The sequence below is a fragment of the Hippocampus comes genome, unplaced genomic scaffold (assembly GCF_001891065.2).
Source record: "Hippocampus comes isolate QL1 unplaced genomic scaffold, H_comes_QL1_v1.1 scaffold259, whole genome shotgun sequence".
Taxonomy (NCBI): Eukaryota; Metazoa; Chordata; class Actinopteri; order Syngnathiformes; family Syngnathidae; genus Hippocampus; species Hippocampus comes.
This window is the reverse complement of record NW_017805147.1, coordinates 82,741-98,444: the sequence shown is the minus strand read 5'-3', so window position 1 is coordinate 98,444 and position 15,704 is coordinate 82,741. Positions and strand designations below refer to the sequence as shown.

Here is a 15,704-nt window from a genome sequence, read left to right as displayed (position 1 = left end):
AGTTGGATTTTTGTTTTGGCACTGTTGCAATCAATTAACTCAAATTGAATACTTCTTTATCACATCATTGCCAAGAAGGCAAATGCCCCCTGTTTAACGAGAGGGGGAGGGTGGGAGGGACAGAGAGAGAGAGAGAGAAGGAAGAGTGACAGAGAGAGAGAGAGAGAGAGAGAGAGAGAGAGAGAGAGAGAGAGAGAGAGCGCGTTTGCGGTTGACTGTAGTCTGCAGATTGGACTCACCATGTATGTCTGAATTCTTTCGTGTCGGGCATGGGACGTTCTTACGTGTAACTAAACGACGTTATTACTACTTCGGACTGTTTTTTTTTTTTTTTTTACGATAATTTATTTCATTATACCCCCCGCCCCCCCCACTAAACGACGTTATTACTTCTTCGGACTGTTTTTTTTTTTTTTTTTTACGATAATTTATTTCATTATACCCCCCGCCCCCCCCTTCCCCTCCAGCCTTCGAAACGGATTTACAAAGCCTCTCTTCTGAGCCTGCAATGAGATTCAACACTTTGGAGAGACTAGTCGTCCATTGACGGTAAGGCAGCAGAGTTCAGGTTCGCTTGTGTCATCGATGGGCTCGAAATGAAACACACTGTTGAACCGACAGGAAAAAAATATATATACATCAAAAAATGCAGTGAAAAGCTGATTTTATCATCGCTGTCACCGCCTACCGGCTCCAGTTTGTGACTCTTTTCCTCTTCGCTCCCTTTGGATGATAAACGATGCGTTTGTGCGCGTTCAGCATTTTTCTTTCACCGATTCCCGTGTCGCCGCGTTAACCAACGGGCTCGACGTCTCGTCAAAAACAATTTCACTTGGGGCCGTCTTGGTTCTCGAGGACGAGTTTCCTCGCGGCACGTCAGTTTTGTTGAATTGCAGCGGTTCCTTTTCGGCTCGTGCCCCCGGTCTGCCGCGCGCTCGCGCCTGCGTTCACGGGCACGCGCGCGCACACCGACGAGCAGGGTCGCCGAGAAAATATCCACCGATAATATTTTAAAGTGACTTTAGGGTTTAGTTTGCCAAAATGCAGCGTCAGCCATGTCATTCCAGTTTTGTTGGATGATCTTAAGACTTGAAATATGGCATCAATGAAATCATAATTAGATGACAGTCACGATTGCTGCACACAGGCTGATTAATCTGAGTCATATCAGCTGATTCCAGGAGTTTCTCTGTTTAGGAAGAATTTATTTCCAAGGGCGGGGATGCAATCCGAATATGCATACAAGCCAGTGCCCAGCGCAGTCGCTAATGCAAGAGTATTGTGGTAATTTCAGTATTTGATAAATCAAATGAAAGAAAGTATGGCAGTAACTGAACGTGGAATCTTTTGTCACATGACGACCCCTTGCTATACTAAGATTGCCCGCCCCAGTCCTAAAAATGTTTGGAGTTGCCTGTGCTAATAGTTTAATTCCTCAAGAAAACCCCAACCATGATTTCAAAATGTACTGTAATTCCATGCTTATGAGTTCATATTGCCCTGACAACTAAAAATCAGATGATTTGATTTTGAAAAAACTAGCATGTATATGTCAACGCTTCTCAATCTGCATAAACCCCAATGACTTCTTCGCTATAAGCAGGGGTGTACATAATGGGTGCGCAGGTGCGCATTGGCACAGGAAAAAAATATATCAAGGTGCACAAGATTCACTCGTATCACTGCCATTTGGCGTTTTTCGGGGGAGCCCGGAAGAGTCATATCACTGCCATAGTCGAGTGCTGCAATGTGTCATTGTGTTGAACACCACATTGGGACTTTCACACCATTTTAATTCTTACCAAACGTCGCCTTTTAGCTGGGATTAAATACTTGACCTTTTAATTCATGATCGCCGAGTGCGGTGGCCACCCGGTATCGCATCTCGCTGCCTCCCTGCTTCGGTGCTGCAGCTGTTTTGCACTCTCAAATGAATTCACACTCTATAAAGGGAGAAAAATGCACATGCCAGGCTCGCTCTGGATAAGAGGTGACCCCCCCCCCTCCAAACACACGCACACACATTCACACACACACACCCTCCTGCTCTTAGCCTACAGCACTGTAACTGGCTTTGATGGCTCAGAAAACACAGTCAACTCAGTGTAAACCCACAGTGATTTTCATGAAGTCCCGCATTTAGCAGTGTCAATTTTAATGACGCTCATTAGAATCTTTGATTACATTCAACGCGTGATAACACTCGTCTTGGTGTTAACTGTTGTCTGATATGTCGGCTGGAAGCTGCGAGTGGCAAGAATTGAGTGCAAATCATCACGGGGATGTTTCCACGGTCCTCCACCCCAGTGTCCTTGAAAGAAATCACATTTGGAGGCGCCAGTTTTTTTCCTCTGGGCTATGAAGCTCCGGGCTTGACGGTCTCGAGGTTGCTCATTTATATTTTGTGGCTGATGAGCCAGCCCAATGCAAATTAATCTATCATGCTCAATTTATGATCCGATAAACACAATGAATTTGAATATTGACCCCGCAGGGGTCAAGCTGCACATTGGGCTACGCCTTCATCGCCTTAACAATGGAATCTTTTTACCTCAGGGGCATGTGCTCTCAACTGTCTCACACTATAAAAGATAAAATACAGTACTGAAGTGGCGTCTGCTCTAATAGATACATTGCTGAGCCGTCCACTTGAATAAATAAATACCTCACCCCAAGCAAAAGCTGCCTTTCTTCCCTCAAGGGGTAAAAAAAAAAAAAAAAAAAAAGCTGGCAGTGCAACTCGGTGGCTTATACGTCGCGGTACCACACACTGTGACACATCCTGCCGAAAGGATATTACATCATCAAAGATGAAGTTTGCAGTGGAGTTTAATGGGACAGTGCTGTATGCGTTTCAAGTCATGATTCACTTGAAGGGCAAAAAAAAAAAAAAAAAAAAATGCAAATATATCTATTTATCTCACCAAAGTACACATATAAAGGTCTTCCCGTAGTACACCAGATGCGTTCTCCCTGCTCGACTTTAGCTTTCTGCACTTGATTAAATCATCGCTATCAGTTGCAATGCAGAGGTTCCCAGTCTTTGAATTGATTAACATTTTCAAAGAACAACCTTAAGGTCAGCCGCACACTTCTCGGCATCCAAAACACTGCAGGCCACTGTGCTCCATTTCAAATGTGTTGCATTGCTCTCATTACAACCCCAGCCGCTTCTCACGATCGTGCATTTTGCATGCTTATTGCACTGCGGATTGTGTTTCTGCATGCCTCCAATTCCATTTACGAGGCTCCTTAAAATTCAGCCCACCCGCTAGAAACTCAATTAAATACAGTATCGCTATAAATATATGAGCAGAAAGCCACCGAGCCGACTGAGGTAGGGCGCAGCCACTCGGCCCCCCCCCCTCACCAATCATCCCGGGCTCTGACCCCGCCTCCATCAACCGCTGCATAGTAACCGCTGGCCAATTTGAATGATCGGCTGAAGACATCGTGGGAGGCTGTCACGCAGGCCAAAACCCACCGCGCTCTTGAAAGCTCCGTGCGCCCGGAACATCAAATGTGATTGCTAATTTCGACAGCGGCCGTTAGCAGGGGCAAGCTAAATGAGAGCCCCTTCGTCTTATCCGCCTGCTCGTGCCATATGCCGGAAAAGTTGTTGGCGTCATCATTGGCAGACACACTGTTGCACCGAGTGCAATTTGTACATCACATATTTCATTCCCGCAACAGTTTTCCAGCCCCTGGTTTCCGCTTTGGAATCGGTGCTTTGCAAGACCCGTAATCTCCCTGACCTTAATGGCTTCCACTGCAATCAATGGCCAAATGGCACGGTCGTTCAATAACAGCCATACTATACGCTAATGTGGCCCGAGAGAGGCACACGGAGAAAGCAGCCTCCGGGCATCGCACGGTGGAACTTCTTTGCAAATACCGTATCGTCCTTAATTAGAGATCAGAAATGCTCAGCCTGTTAACAAGGCGTCCATTATGGATTGCTTTGTGATCCATTCGAATGTGACCGCGGCATTTGTTGGGAGGGGGGGAACAAAACAACGGCACTTTGCTCGACTCTGTCATACGAGCAAACACGCACAAGTAAATGACATCCCGTTTGGGGACACTCTTCGATTGAACATGATATATTCATGGATGCCTGAAATGTCTTACGTAGGCTAAGGGAGGAAAAATGAATCCAATTCAAATCGACATTGGAATGTAGTAGAATGCAATTTTCTCATCACAAAGGGTTAAACGGTATTTTATACTCTTCCAGATTCGGGACAATGATTACAACAGTACGCATATTGGCTTCAATCTTTCATTCTAAAATTTTATGCAGTCATTAACATTCATCCACGTGAGCTTCCGGCACATCCAATTCTGAAAGTAAGTTCTCTTTAATTAGATAGTCTTGCGGAAATAAACACAACGCAAGGGGAAGGTCAAAACGATTATGTGCCCAAGTACGTCGGACAGGAGAGGTGGTTTGGGTAAATAAACGGTTGCTTCGGTGTTAAGTAGCCAATAAAGCAGAGTTACAACATGTGGACAATTGCAAATCAGAGCGCCAATCCCTTAACGTTGCAAGGAGAGAAAACAAAAGCGCCACAGCGACTTTTGACTAATAACCGCCAGGTCGAATGAGACGACAAGGTTTTTATGGGAGTGATAAAATATGTCTCGTCCGCCGAGTAGTTAAAAACGTTGCCTCATCTTGTGTTTGACCGTGGGTGTTTGCTGTCCTTTTTTTTTTTTTTTTTTTTTAACATCTCACACATTTCGCCAAAGCAATCCTGCCGTGGAGTTTCACTTACGGACCAATCCGCCATGTTCTAACCGCCCATATATGTATCCCAACACTCTGGCACTGCACTGAAAAAAAAAAGAACGAGTGCCGGTGAGGCTGGAGAGGAGTGAAATATTGAAGCCATTGTAGCCCTCCAGGCAAGCAGTTATCAGAGACATACAAGCGATGGGCAAATACATCAGCTCAAGTGCCACAGTCTCCTCCATGGACAAAAAAAAATAAAATATATTCCTCAAATAACGTCTGTCCCACAGCTCAAAGGATGCTTCAAATGCTGATGAGAAAATAAAAGTCCCCCCGCTCCCCTCACTTTTCCCCCATCAGGAACAAAAAAAAAAGGTCGTAATCATTTCACTTCAATTGACGTCAAACAAACATTGGCTTTTTCTATCCGTCCGTCATTCACCCATGCATAAAACATCCCGCAATTTTATCCGTCCATTTTAAATCCGTGAACCCGCTGACACGGTCTTCTGCCTTGCATCCGCTATTGAAGTATCTGTTCGCATGACATCTGTGTAGACCTCCGTCCAATCATGTGCACCTTTTCAGTCACCCATCCGACAATTCAGTCAACCTTCCATCCAACCATCCAACTGAATTCTTTCATCCGCACGCCAATCAACAAATCCGTCATTGAAGTCGGGCTGATGTCGGAATGATGCTCCCGTGTCAGGGACAGATTGAAGGCAGTGGCGCAGACCTGCCAAAGGCTCTGAGCACCATCCCCAGAAACCCATCAGGCCCCGGCGCTTTCCCCGCATGAGATCCATTGTACCTCCGCAGCCGTATTGTGTAACATGTCGATTATTTATGCTTTGGGAAGACGTAGCAGACAGGGGCTCGCACGCAATTATGCGTCTCCATATGCCGTCTGCAGTGATGTAGATGTTCATTAATTATGGCACGGTCCAGTAAGTAAACAACATTCTTTGCTCCGCGTGTACACATGCAACAATGTGACTCACCCGAGGGGGACGCAAATGCATTTTGCTGTCGACGGTGTCTTACCCTGATGATTTATTTTCAAACCGACCAACCCAATTCAAAATGACATTCCACTGAGCCGACGTCGACTGAACATATTTTTTATTTTTTTCCAGCGGTGCTGTGAAAGGTGTGTTTTAATTGCCGTGTTTCTTAATTCAACTTAGACGTTGACGTTTCGTCGACACTCCATGTCGCGGTGCTCGATAAGCAAGCTGCTCCTGACTGAATTAGCATTAGCGCACGTGCGGCGGAGCGACGTGTGAGCCGACAGACTGCGGCCCTCAACGTTCCCCTCTCGTTTGTTACTCGCTGGCCTTTGCCAGCACGGCGCAAATGCACCATCTTTGCGAGGCATATGAGCCCCTGCTGTATGGGGCTGGCTCTGCAGGATTAGCGCCTCTATTGCTCCGGAACAGGAACAATTGCGGAAATCAGCCTCAATGTAGATCAGTTGTGACAGTGGAAGGGGGGCGGGGGGTCGGTTTGCCTCAGCCAGGCTGCAGCCACCACCACCACCATTGGACTGATTAGTAGCAGCAGCCGCTTTCTGAGGTGATGCGCGTTCTGGAGCGTTGAGAGGCAGAAACATCTGCTGGTGTGTCACTGCCTCTGGGCTGTGGAGGACTTGTCTCGCTCTCGCTCTCTCGCCGTCTCGCTCGCTCGCTCATTTCCTTGCTTTTTGCCTTCAGCCCTCACTCCCCGTGACCTCAAGTCACCTCCCTCTGTTTTCCCGCTCTCTTCTTGCAGCACTTAAAAGGCAACATCAACACGCACCCAGCAGTCATGTCGTCCCTTCAGTGTGCTGCACAAAGTGGATGGGAATATGTCAACACATAAACGTCGGGCACTTTTTTTCCCCCCATATTTCCACTGATGAGTTAGTTTCTCTATCTTTCTCTCACCGTTCGTTTTGCCTCGCAACTCAGCGGGGCGCTAATAGGCGTTGGGCCGACCACTCCACTCGGCAATAAGCCAGAAAAGAAGGCAAAAAGGATGATAAAATAATTCCAACGACTCTTCTAGAATGCGGTGTTCATAAGATAACAAACATAGTACATCACACGCATATCGACGTTTCCACAGACAATCATGAGACCCCCCCCACCCCCCCAATCCCCCAATCCAGATCTCAGGAAAATACAAGGAGCAAGAACAAGTAGAGGAAGAGACAGAAATGGATGATGTAAGGGGAGCTTTTTCATGGTGGCGATTGACTTGAGATATTTGATGTGTATCAGCATCGTGACAGAAAACGAACGGCGCCATACCTATTTTTCCCCCTCCCCGTCATTACAATTGTGTTGAACTAAATCGTACCGCTCGGTGTAAACAAGGCTCGGAACACATCAGACAACGGCAGATGCAAGCGTCCATTCCTTCTGATTCTTTTAAAGGCTCAAAACCGGCCGTTTATGTGGGTGTTGTTCCTGGAACTGGAGATGAAGCGGTGTCGGCCGCTTCATCTTTGTCCACGCGGCTCTCTGGCAGCGTGGCCAAAAGCTGCTGCCCACAGTTTTAAGTCGGAGCCAGAGACACGGGCCGCAGCCACCGCCAGCCCGGAAAGCTTCATCATCCAGCAAACACGTTCGTTTATTCTGAGTTGGCCGCGGCATCAAGGGATTACTCAAAGATGTACAAAAGAAAAGGCATTTCTTTTCTTTGGACTTCCTTGTTTTGGTGGCTTTGTAGGGCTCCCTTATTTTCCATTTCCTTCGGGTTCTCTCACTTCAAGTGAATTCTTTCTTCGGAATGTTTACGCTTAATGAAACTCGACCAGCGGAGTCCCAGAAGCATGATGCCTTTGAATGTTATTCTTACCCTCGGCAGATCAATATCGACTATGTTGTGCATCCGTCTGTTCCTAATGACTAAAACTTTGTTGCAATAGATTTTCTTTTTTTTTTTTTTTTGCGTCAACATCTCAGCGGAGGCGCGACGGAACAAGCGACATACGGCTCCCGCAGTAAACACCTTTGTGAACGCCGTGCGGACAAACGTTAGATCTCTCGTGGCTCACAAAGCTTTCTCTCGACCATAATAGGAAAGTTGGGCGAACTAAAATGCTCAGATTCCCGATCACAGCAGTCACTCACTTTGAAGCAAGCCGATTCAGAGTCAAACGACGGAGGAAGGAAGCAGCGAGTGGCACCACAGGAGCAGACGTTTTGTATGATGGCCGAACCCGCTCAGTCACTGTTTAGCCTTCAGAGACGGCCGACAAGCGTCAAAGAGGTCAATCGGGAGAGTTTCGCAAGATCTCTTTCGATAGCAGTGACAAGCTAACGCGCTGCTAAACCTTTGCCGTTGTGATAATATGAATCGAGTTGTTAAAACGAACGAACGACGTCTCCACGTTATCGAATTAAGACGCTTCATTTTTTCCTCTGAAGTGATTTCACAGAAAGGTCAAGTTTACTTTTGCCCCGTGAAGATCCCAAAATTATTCGTCAGCCGTCTTAGTCCAAAGCTGCCTGAAAATCGACACTCACTTAATGATCTTTGCGTTTCATCCGAGGGACAAAAATGATCGCCACCGAGCGGTAGGAAATAATTAACCAACAGATGTCAAGATTTTAATGCCAACGATTAATCAAGGCTTTGGCGGGGGCGGCTTTATTTCTAACAATGGTGCGCCGCTTCCAATCTTTGCAATCCAAGTGCTTTCGAGCAGCGGGTCAAAACAAACGTCGCCGCCAGTTGTTACGCGTGTCCGGCAGATCAATCATGAAGGTGACCACTGATGATAAAGTGCATGGTGAGAACGGCGGCGCCGAGTTAGACTGCTCACAATTTCTCGACATGCCAGCAACAGCACAGAGGCGCTTTGTGTTTCAAACAGCTTTGAATAATGTAAATGGGAGGGGGAAAAAAAAAAAAAAAATCTTTGCTTTTGTGTGCATTGACCTTTAGTGACTATCAATTACCTAAATTAATTACCAGAGTAATTTTGCGGCACTTCCAGCGCTCTGTCGTCGTTTAGTATTCATTGGAGCGGTTAGAATTCAAGTTAACCGTATTGCTCGTGTTTTTTGTCGGATGTTGTTTGCTTGTTGCCGTCTTTGCACTCACGCGGTCCTGGAAACGCAAGCTAACTTGGAACCAAAGCACTAAAAGCACCCTTTCAATCGGAACCGCAAATGTCAGGTTAGCGATTGTGCCGCATTTACTTTCACTGCTCTCAGGGTTAGAATTGGATTAGAAATGGATGAAATGGAATTTCCTTCTCGAGTAAAACGACAGTAAGAAATAAAGACAAAAACGAAAGAGTGCGCACAAATGTGAAAAAGATTTTTTTGAAATGTATTCACAAAGTCTTTTCAATAAAACTTGGAGACTTGGTCTCCATGCTAATGCATAATTTGGACCTTTTTTTTTTTTTGGTGCATTGACCTTTAACAGCTGTTAATTGCTCGAACTACCACGACTGCAATTTTGCTGCACTTCCAAAGAAATGGTTGCTCAGAATTCTTTTCATTTTCACGGAAAAAGGTTTGAGTTTGCGCCAATCTGATCGCCTGGCACACACAGCGGACAAACAACCACTTCACAATTTAGAAACTTCAGTTAAACTGACATGAATGTTTACAACATACGGGAAGAAGTACCTGGAGAGAACCTATGCAAGCATTGGATATGCCCGTTCATGCAATCCTGCAGAGCAAAGTGCTCATCCAATTCGAAAGCCAAACACCAAATGGACCCGTTCAACCGTGACCACAAATGCCAGGTTAGTCCTTGCATCAAATTTAATTTCACTGCTCTCAAATTTACCTTTCCATCCATGGTCGCCTTTTTGCTCTCGAGAGTCGCCGGTGAGCTGGAGCCCATCCCAGCTGACTTTGGCTGAGAGGCATCCTGGACCGGTTGTCAAGTCCAACAACTTTTGGGTTCAATATTGGATTATTCATGAGCATTTCGAGCTCAAGTTAAAACGTCGACGCGCATGCGGCAGACCAAACCTAACCTGAGACGAATTGCTAAAAACTAGTCCAAAGACTTTGCCGCCCTTCCGCTCAGTTGCCAAACTAAAAATGCAGCAAAAGACAAAATCCAAACTATACATGAATGAGAGGAAGACAAAGCGAGCAGATGTATTCAGTCAGTCTGTTAAATATATCCCCGAGGCTTTGTCTGCATGCCAATGCAACGAGTCGGCCTTGCTTCGACATTCTGTTTGATTTGGCAAGATATTATTGGCCGACGCATTCTTGGCAAAACAATTAGCCGACACAATCGCTCGATGTCTTCAAAACGGCCGCACGGCGTTCCTACAAATGTGGCCTTACAACCGTTGCTCAAAAAGATCCGATGGAGACTTTTGACTAATCACGGAGGACCTTGTTCATCAATACCTCGTCTTAGCGCCAAAGCCCGGCTAAGACTCTGGTTCTGTTTTACAGCAGCGCCGTCGGGGTTTTCAAACTTCCATCCCAAATTGGCTCTTTGAGCAAGTCGCGACGCGGTTCCTTCTTTTTGTTCGTTTAGGTTAACAGGCTTGTCACCTTCTGTGTCACGGCAGGATGGCCCAAGGTGCCTCGTATCATTCCCACGCCTGTCCACCCTCGGTGTCGTGAGCTTAAAAAGAAGCGATAGCAGCGTGGTCGTACGTGGACGCGACGGTTTTTGCTCTGCGCACCCACCCGAGACCTTGTCTCGGTGTGTCACAGCCCCAGACATGGTACGTTAGGCTGAAGTAAAACTGCAGTGAGATTAAAAAAAAAAAAAAAAGGAGCAGGAAGAAGCTTAAAAGCCCGCCACCGCTGCAGGTGTGCGTCTGTGTGGGAACGATAGAACGCTTGTGTCGTTCATCGGCTTGCCGCTCACGACTGCGGTTAATTATTCACCGGGGTTGTGCTGCAGAGATGAACTGAGTGGCTCTGGGATAAAGGCACTGAAGGAGGAAGATGAAATTATAAAACCTAATGATGGAACTCTGGCTGAATTGTAATTTCCTTCAAATTGATTTTGAAGAGGTTCCCCGACCTAACAAACATGGACAGACATTGAGAAAGGGAGACAGACAATTGCTGTGTTGCTTTTCACGCGGGCACCGCGAGTCTCAGAGGACAGTTTGTTTGAATCCATTTGTTTTTAAACATCAAATTCACAACCTCTTTCCGGTTCACATCTCCCAAGAATTGAACGATCTAACAAACTCTCAAACACACTGAAGCATAGGGAGCACGAAAATCTTCTAATGTATCTATTCAGAATCCTGTGAACTGCAAATTGTCCTGTCGATAATCACTACAAACACCCACCCAAAAAAAAAAAAAAAAAACTCTACTGAGAATCACATAGCAATGTGACCTTATAATAACAGCCAATCACCTGAAATTAAAGAGAAGTATCTCTTTCATTGCCATGGCAACCTCTGCTAACCTACTTTAGCCGGCTATAATATTGCCTGGAAAGCTCTCGTGCTCTTACCCTCGGTGTCAATACTAACCGTGCCGTTCCCAGTTTTAATACCAGACAGTAAAGCCGATGGCTAAGTAAGCAAATCCTAATGAGATTGCATCACTTTACAACAAGAACGTCGTGTTTTCATTGCATCCTGTTTGGCAGCAGCTGAACTAAAAAAAATAAAAAAATGTAAAAAAGACGGCTACTGCTTAGAGATGGGCGTGCTAATCAATTGTGACGACTTAATTGGGGAGCGTCTTGAAGCCCACTGAGGCAAAACGGAATGCGTTGGGAAAAGAACGAATTCCCACTGAGCATAGTAAACATGAAGTCGAGGGAAAATTGTCAGTAGGCCTTGCTCAAGGGTGACAGACAGGCAGACCCAATTTCAATTCAACCCAAAGCAAATGTCCTTGTAGACTTAGCCACTGCGCCCCCCCACCCACCCAAAAAAAAAAAAAAACACCCAAGGCAGCTATGTATTATGGATACTATACTAACAATAATAAACTCCAGGGGGACAGGGATTGAGCCTTGTGGGAGCAATAACTATTACTGGAGCGTGGCCGGCCATGAGGACATCCTCTGCCTTTTCGTCTTGCTCCTAATTGTGCTGTATCTCTCCCAGTAGACCTCTGCGCTGCTTGGCATGTTGCGGCACAACACGGTCCTACATTGCAGGGAAGCAACTCTCAGTTCGGATGTACTTGTAAACTTAAATGAGGCTTCACAAACCGTATACCATTTTCGACATTTTTAAATGAGTAAGGGTTTAAAGCCACTCATTTCACCCGAAATAACCCCAAAATGTGTCAATCTGCTAAATGGAGCCCATTACTCTTCATTCCAAGTCATCCGGCATCTCACGCCACTTCATTCTACCCTCCCTGTCGATCTCTCTCTTGTCCTCTGTGACCAGCACGCCTCCTCGGCTGCGCCTGTTAGCCCGCTAAATGCGCAGCGGGCCGTGGAAAAGAGCAAAAGGCGCCGTGATTGGCAGAGATAAGGCCTCTAATTAGAGGCAGTGATTGGGAGTCGCAGAGGGTGTGCGTCGCTGGTAGGCAGAGGCGGAGGAGACAGACGTATTCGGGGCGCCCAACCCCGCCGCAATTAGACACACATCTGCTATCAACGATCAGTTCGGTGTCCTTACAACAGACGTTCTGACGCATGTCGCCTGTCAATGTCATTCATTGTCCCCATTTTTTTTTTCCATTTGCCCGTTCTGGAGATACTGTCGTGCAGATGCTCACACACACACACAAGATAAATGGTGCCCTAATATATGCATGCTGGGCAACACAAAAACATAAAATGAGCATGTATTGTACAGGTCACCAGAATAAATAAAAACCTGAATGACTACGTCAAAACGTTTCGAAACATGTCAATATTTTATCGGCGCACAAATCTAGATGGCTTTACTTTTGTTAAAAGTTAAATACATGCATGATTTAAAAAAAAAAAAAAAAAAGTCAGACACCGTAACAGACGTCTGCATAGATTTGTTTAATGTATGAGATAAATGCATATGCAATCACGATGCTCTGTTGTTTATGCGGACAATTAACATATCCAGCGCGAGCGAGACGGCACGAGCACCCCGCCGAGATTTTACGGGCGGGGTGAGATGTCACGTCATCTCAGTGCCAAGTTTTATGACTCTAATCCCCTTGGCTGATACAGACGCAGCGCCCACTAGCATGTTCCAAATGGAATAACAGCGCTTTGTGCTACATCAGGAAGCTCTTTGCTGCAGGGGGTTGTCGTACCATCCGCGCGATTTACGAGCTGAGACCTCAACAGCCTAATTTAAGCCATGACGGAGTCGTCGTTTCGATCATCAACACTCCACAAGTAAAAGGCTTGAGAGATGTCTGGCTGTGATTTATCAGTCGGAGCCGTACAACTTCTGCCATCTGCTCAAGTCGTAAATCCGGAGGTCGAGCATTTGGCAAATAGGGCGGCATCGCTGCGGAAGTCCGTTTTTGGACAGTTGCGCCAACGAAGGCTTCAGCGTGGCGACGCAAGGGTTGTGCTTGCACGCTGCTTTTAAGGAAAAGACTCAACAGAGGCGGCGGCCACCGACAGGGAAATTTTGTCCGGCGGGCATAATCCACATCCGTGAAACAGGCTAAGTGGTGTCTCTCCAAGGTGGCATAATATGAATGTTAAATTACACTCAATTTTCTGTCACGAATCGAGCATCTGTTTTCTTGGGGGAAATCAATGTATTACTTCATTGTTTTGGAGACTGCACTAACACTCAACAATTTGCACCAGGTGCGTAAAAAATTACAAAATATTAGATAGCTGCAGCCCGAAAAGACAAAGACGTCAAAGATGCCTTGTATATCGTTTCATTTCCTCACCAAATGACAATCAATAAGAGAATCAATAAGGAATCGGCTCGAAATATTTCAATGCCAATGCAGCCTATACAGACAGAATCTGGCAAACCAAAAAAAACAGTTTAAGTAATAAATTGCCAGGGTCAGGGAACACACACTCTATTCAATTTCTAGTAATAAATATCCACATATAAAAGAGGCCCAAGTCAAATTTTGGGGAGGGGAATCAATAAATAATCGGAATTGTCATGTTCACCACGCATTGGAAAAAAATCTGACGCATACCGCATATTGCTAAAAAAAAAAAAAAAAAAAAAGGGACTTCAGCGGAAGTGTGAACATGGCTGACATGTTCTACACCAGAAAGTAGTTGAAACTGAATCAGCGCAGCGACGATTTTCATCAATCAGTGAGCATTATCCGAGCGTTCCTGATCCATTGACGTGCAGTCCTTTTCGTCCAAATGGGTGTGCGTTCCATTCAGATGGCTTGTCCTTGCCATCTCGCCGTGTAAACATGAAGAGCGTGAGCTCGGCCTCGAACACACGACCCCGAGGGAGATGTGTACCACAATCATCATCATAAAACAGGGAGCGGGAGAAGATTGGCGGATGTGAGGAAGGCTCAGCGGCCGGGTCAAACAGCCTCAGTGAGATAGTGAAGCCGAGATGGAGAGAACGGAGCGGGAGCGTACGGTTAGGGGGGGAAGGGAGGAAAATGTCAGCATTTATGGTAGCAGGAAAAAAAGTGAGAGGACGAAGAAACAAAATATGTATTCCAATCATTGCCGCATTGATTTTCTCTTGCTCGGAACAGCTGTAGAGTGAGACGTCTTTTTGACATTATCGGGTGTACTCTTCCCTCAAGGTAGCACGGCAAAAAAGAAAACTGAGGTGCGGCAAATGAAAAAAACAAAACACGAAGGTACCAAGGTCTGAGCGATAGCCCTCGCGCTAATTACGATGGCGGCAGTACGATTGCAATTTATTTGATGATTCAAGCGACCCTTCCGTCACATCAAGTGACTTTTATCCAAATCTTTATTTATTTTATGTACTTTGTGCTCTTAGTTCTGTTTTATTTTTCCACGTCCTGACTGATTGTGTGCCTGATTGCGGTGACCAAATGACACATGCGTAGGTCGATGCGGGACATTCGGTTTGTGATACCGTAAGGTCCTTTTGTGCTTTCAAACTGCGCAAATAGTTGTTTCTTATAATTAAAACGCCCGCGTGCCGTGTTGTTTGCGGGCCACTTTCAGCCTCCTCTTTTCCGTTGCTTTCCTCGGCTCCTGTCAAGACTCATTTTATGTTTCCGTCTTTTTGGTAGCGCTTGTGTTATTAAAGCATCGCTTCAGGGAGGCAGAGGCACTGGAGTCTCATGGCATCGGTTACCGCAGGACAGAGCGAAGGCTGGCTATTTATGAATGGCTCGGAACTGTAACGGAGAGATGCACTGCTCAATGTCCTCTGCTCCGTTTGCCTCCCCCCGTTTTGGTGTAAAGCATCCGAGTATACCGGTACGTTAGTATCCGTTGCCTCTATGTGTGTAGGTGTCCCCGCGTGCGCCGTTGGTACGATGAAAGCGAGCTGGTGAGGGATAGCGGAGCAGCCCAGAATTATTTATGACCGCGGCGCACTATAATTAGCAAAAACTAAATTGCATGTCAACACGGACGGCGGTTCATCCCGACCCTGCTGCTGTCAAACGAGATGACAAACGATGGGGGTACTGCAAGCAGAAACGAGCCATGTTGGTCAGGGGGAAAATAAAATCTGATTGCCCAACGGGAGGCCGTGCCCTGAATTATTTTAGACCTAATTGAGTGAAACCAAAGCATAAATAAACTCACGGTGGCATTTTGAGGGACTCGAACTCATTATCAACACCGCTTGTTATGCATTTCCAACCGAGGCCAATATATGCATATGAGGTATAGTGCTTTCGCTAATGACCTCTTTCTACAAGAGGGGAAAAAAGAGTCAATTATTGTGCAACAAAATACTTTATTTTTACAGTTTCAATGACCTACATAAAACAGGATTCTTATGAGATACCGGATCACTTGAAAGAGTGAACAGGGCAGATAAAAATGACGAGGGAAATTAATGTTTCGGGAATAAAGCTTCAAGTTCAGTTCCACCTCTCATGCAAAGTCAGCTGGGGGGGGGGGGGGGGCGGCCGGC

The 15,704-nt window shown here is 46.0% G+C and overlaps 1 protein-coding gene across 1 annotated transcript in view; it reads left to right on the top strand.

The window, feature by feature from the left end:
- Positions 1-378: 378 nt before the first annotated feature.
- The window catches only part of LOC109514680 (transmembrane protein 121), a 28,126-nt gene continuing 12,800 nt past the window's right edge, over positions 379-15,704 (top strand). The window contains exon 1 of the mRNA XM_019867968.1: positions 379-549. The gene's annotated coding sequence lies outside the window, so the exon portion shown is untranslated. The remainder of the gene's footprint in view (positions 550-15,704) is intronic.